This window comes from Lampetra planeri, unplaced genomic scaffold, assembly GCF_965212315.1.
Source record: "Lampetra planeri unplaced genomic scaffold, kcLamPlan1.2.h2 scaffold_295, whole genome shotgun sequence".
NCBI lineage: Eukaryota > Metazoa > Chordata > Hyperoartia > Petromyzontiformes > Petromyzontidae > Lampetra > Lampetra planeri.
In genome coordinates this window covers 35001-40000 of record NW_027615120.1, presented here as the reverse complement: position 1 = coordinate 40000, position 5000 = coordinate 35001, and positions in this window count along the sequence as shown.

Genomic DNA, 5000 nt, shown 5'->3' with positions numbered 1-5000 from the left:
CGGGCCAATTTCTCCCGTTTGATGGGGTCTATGTGTAAAAATTTTGACTTTTTTGAGTGCAGGTGCAAATCTGCTGAAAAAGCCTGTGGAAGTTTCACGGCGTTCGTACGATATTTGGCGACGCAAAAATGAGCGATTTCCCAGCTCGAGAGAATTCGGCGCGAGAGAAACGATGCCCCGTAACGCACATGAGAGCAATCCGGGCCAATTTCTCCCGTTTGATGGGGTCTATGTGTAAAAATTTTGACTTTTTTGAGTGCACGTGCAAATCTGCTGGAAAAGCCTGTGGAAGTTTCACGGCGTTCGTACGATATTTGGCGACGCAAAAATGAGCGATTTCCCAGCTCGATGGAATTCGGCGCGAGAGAAACGATGCCCCGTAACGCACATGAGAGCAATCCCGGCCAATTTCTCCCGTTTGATGGGGTCTATGTGTAAAAATTTTGACTTTTTTGAGTGCACGTGCAAATCTGCTGAAAAAGCCTGTGGAAGTTTCACGGCGTTCGTACGATATTTGGCGACGCAAAAATGAGCGATTTCCCAGCTCGATGGAATTCGGAGCGAGAGAAACGATGCCCCGTAACGCACATGAGAGCAATCCCGGCCAATTTCTCCCGTTTGATGGGGTCTATGTGTACAAATTTTGACTTTTTTGAGTGCAGGTGCAAATCTGCTGAAAAAGCCTGTGGAAGTTTCACGGCGTTCGTACGATATTTGGCGACGCAAAAATGAGCGATTTCCCAGCTCGAGAGAATTCGGCGCGAGAGAAACGATGCCCCGTAACGCACATGAGAGCAATCCGGGCCAATTTCTCCCGTTTGATGGGGTCTATGTGTAAAAATTTTGACTTTTTTGAGTGCAGGTGCAAATCTGCTGGAAAAGCCTGTGGAAGTTTCACGGCGTTCGTACGATATTTGGCGACGCAAAAATGAGCGATTTCCAAGCTCGATGGAATTCGGAGCGAGAGAAACGATGCCCCGTAACGCACATGAGAGCAATCCGGGCCAATTTCTCCCGTTTGATGGGGTCTATGTGTAAAAATTTTGACTTTTTTGAGTGCACGTGCAAATCTGCTGAAAAAGCCTGTGGAAGTTTCACGGCGTTCGTACGATATTTGGCGACGCAAAAATGAGCGATTTCCCAGCTCGATGGAATTCGGCGCGAGAGAAACGATGCCCCGTAACGCACATGAGAGCAATCCCGGCCAATTTCTCCCGTTTGATGGGGTCTATGTGTACAAATTTTGACTTTTTTGAGTGCACGTGCAAATCTGCTGAAAAAGCCTGTGGAAGTTTCACGGCGTTCGTACGATATTTGGCGACGCAAAAATGAGCGATTTCCCAGCTCGATGGAATTCGGAGCGAGAGAAACGATGCCCCGTAACGCACATGAGAGCAATCCCGGCCAATTTCTCCCGTTTGATGGGGTCTATGTGTACAAATTTTGACTTTTTTGAGTGCACGTGCCAATCTGCTGGAAAAGCCTGTGGAAGTTTCACGGCGTTCGTACGATATTTGGCGACGCAAAAATGAGCGATTTCCCAGCTCGATGGAATTCGGCGCGACAGAAACGATGCCCCGTAACGCACATGAGAGCAATCCGGGCCAATTTCTCCCGTTTGATGGGGTCTATGTGTAAAAATTTTGACTTTTTTGAGTGCAGGTGCAAATCTGCTGGAAAAGCCTGTGGAAGTTTCACGGCGTTCGTACGATATTTGGCGACGCAAAAATGAGCGATTTCCAAGCTCGATGGAATTCGGAGCGAGAGAAACGATGCCCCGTAACGCACATGAGAGCAATCCGGGCCAATTTCTCCCGTTTGATGGGGTCTATGTGTAAAAATTTTGACTTTTTTGAGTGCAGGTGCAAATCTGCTGAAAAAGCCTGTGGAAGTTTCACGGCGTTCGTACGATATTTGGCGACGCAAAAATGAGCGATTTCCCAGCTCGAGAGAATTCGGCGCGAGAGAAACGATGCCCCGTAACGCACATGAGAGCAATCCGGGCCAATTTCTCCCGTTTGATGGGGTCTATGTGTAAAAATTTTGACTTTTTTGAGTGCACGTGCAAATCTGCTGGAAAAGCCTGTGGAAGTTTCACGGCGTTCGTACGATATTTGGCGACGCAAAAATGAGCGATTTCCCAGCTCGATGGAATTCGGCGCGAGAGAAACGATGCCCCGTAACGCACATGAGAGCAATCCCGGCCAATTTCTCCCGTTTGATGGGGTCTATGTGTACAAATTTTGACTTTTTTGAGTGCACGTGCAAATCTGCTGAAAAAGCCTGTGGAAGTTTCACGGCGTTCGTACGATATTTGGCGACGCAAAAATGAGCGATTTCCCAGCTCGATGGAATTCGGAGCGAGAGAAACGATGCCCCGTAACGCACATGAGAGCAATCCCGGCCAATTTCTCCCGTTTGATGGGGTCTATGTGTACAAATTTTGACTTTTTTGAGTGCAGGTGCAAATCTGCTGAAAAAGCCTGTGGAAGTTTCACGGCGTTCGTACGATATTTGGCGACGCAAAAATGAGCGATTTCCCAGCTCGAGAGAATTCGGCGCGAGAGAAACGATGCCCCGTAACGCACATGAGAGCAATCCGGGCCAATTTCTCCCGTTTGATGGGGTCTATGTGTAAAAATTTTGACTTTTTTGAGTGCAGGTGCAAATCTGCTGGAAAAGCCTGTGGAAGTTTCACGGCGTTCGTACGATATTTGGCGACGCAAAAATGAGCGATTTCCCAGCTCGATGGAATTCGGCGCGACAGAAACGATGCCCCGTAACGCACATGAGAGCAATCCGGGCCAATTTCTCCCGTTTGATGGGGTCTATGTGTAAAAATTTTGACTTTTTTGAGTGCACGTGCAAATCTGCTGAAAAAGCCTGTGGAAGTTTCACGGCGTTCGTACGATATTTGGCGACGCAAAAATGAGCGATTTCCCAGCTCGAGAGAATTCGGCGCGAGAGAAACGATGCCCCGTAACGCACATGAGAGCAATCCGGGCCAATTTCTCCCGTTTGATGGGGTCTATGTGTACAAATTTTGACTTTTTTGAGTGCACGTGCAAATCTGCTGAAAAAGCCTGTGGAAGTTTCACGGCGTTCGTACGATATTTGGCGACGCAAAAATGAGCGATTTCCCAGCTCGATGGAATTCGGCGCGAGAGAAACGATGCCCCGTAACGCACATGAGAGCAATCCCGGCCAATTTCTCCCGTTTGATGGGGTCTATGTGTAAAAATTTTGACTTTTTTGAGTGCACGTGCAAATCTGCTGGAAAAGCCTGTGGAAGTTTCACGGCGTTCGTACGATATTTGGCGACGCAAAAATGAGCGATTTCCCAGCTCGATGGAATTCGGCGCGACAGAAACGATGGCCCGTAACGCACATGAGAGCAATCCGGGCCAATTTCTCCCGTTTGATGGGGTCTATGTGTAAAAATTTTGACTTTTTTGAGTGCACGTGCAAATCTGCTGAAAAAGCCTGTGGAAGTTTCACGGCGTTCGTACGATATTTGGCGACGCAAAAATGAGCGATTTCCCAGCTCGAGAGAATTCGGCGCGAGAGAAACGATGCCCCGTAACGCACATGAGAGCAATCCGGGCCAATTTCTCCCGTTTGATGGGGTCTATGTGTACAAATTTTGACTTTTTTGAGTGCACGTGCAAATCTGCTGAAAAAGCCTGTGGAAGTTTCACGGCGTTCGTACGATATTTGGCGACGCAAAAATGAGCGATTTCCCAGCTCGATGGAATTCGGCGCGACAGAAACGATGCCCCGTAACGCACATGAGAGCAATCCGGGCCAATTTCTCCCGTTTGATGGGGTCTATGTGTAAAAATTTTGACTTTTTTGAGTGCACGTGCAAATCTGCTGAAAAAGCCTGTGGAAGTTTCACGGCGTTCGTACGATATTTGGCGACGCAAAAATGAGCGATTTCCCAGCTCGAGAGAATTCGGCGCGAGAGAAACGATGCCCCGTAACGCACATGAGAGCAATCCGGGCCAATTTCTCCCGTTTGATGGGGTCTATGTGTAAAAATTTTGACTTTTTTGAGTGCAGGTGCAAATCTGCTGAAAAAGCCTGTGGAAGTTTCACGGCGTTCGTACGATATTTGGCGACGCAAAAATGAGCGATTTCCCAGCTCGATGGAATTCGGCGCGAGAGAAACGATGCCCCGTAACGCACATGAGAGCAATCCGGGCCAATTTCTCCCGTTTGATGGGGTCTATGTGTAAAAATTTTGACTTTTTTGAGTGCACGTGCAAATCTGCTGAAAAAGCCTGTGGAAGTTTCACGGCGTTCGTACGATATTTGGCGACGCAAAAATGAGCGATTTCCCAGCTCGAGAGAATTCGGCGCGAGAGAAACGATGCCCCGTAACGCACATGAGAGCAATCCGGGCCAATTTCTCCCGTTTGATGGGGTCTATGTGTAAAAATTTTGACTTTTTTGAGTGCAGGTGCAAATCTGCTGGAAAAGCCTGTGGAAGTTTCATCCGACGAAAAAAGCACGTTCTCGAGAAAGCAGGAGAGCTAAGTCATTCACAAATTAGCTGGATTTGGCTTGTGGTTCGTTTCCCAAGTAACAGAGCGGCATCAACCTTTAAGTGCACGCCAGTACATCCCCGTGGGATACAGGGGGTCTCGGCGGACTTTGCTCGGGGGAAAAACGTCGAGGTGAGCCGCCTGGCCATGCTGTTCATGGGTCTCTCCTTTTTAAGTTTCGCCTGCCAATTTATTTTCTCTAGCGGTTTTATACACTAGCACTCGATGTTTTGGGAAAGGAATACAATTGTTCAAAAAACGTCTTCGCAATTCATGTCGTTAGATTGCTAATGAAAATTCGTAAAAAAACGTACACGCCATACATGTTCTTTGCTTCCCTCTCGATACAAGTGAAGGGGAAAAACAGCCTTAACGGTTGCTAAAAAAATCGCCCTTTACATATACATGGGTCGTCTTCCCCTCTCGACAACGGAGACAAGTAACCCACGCCAG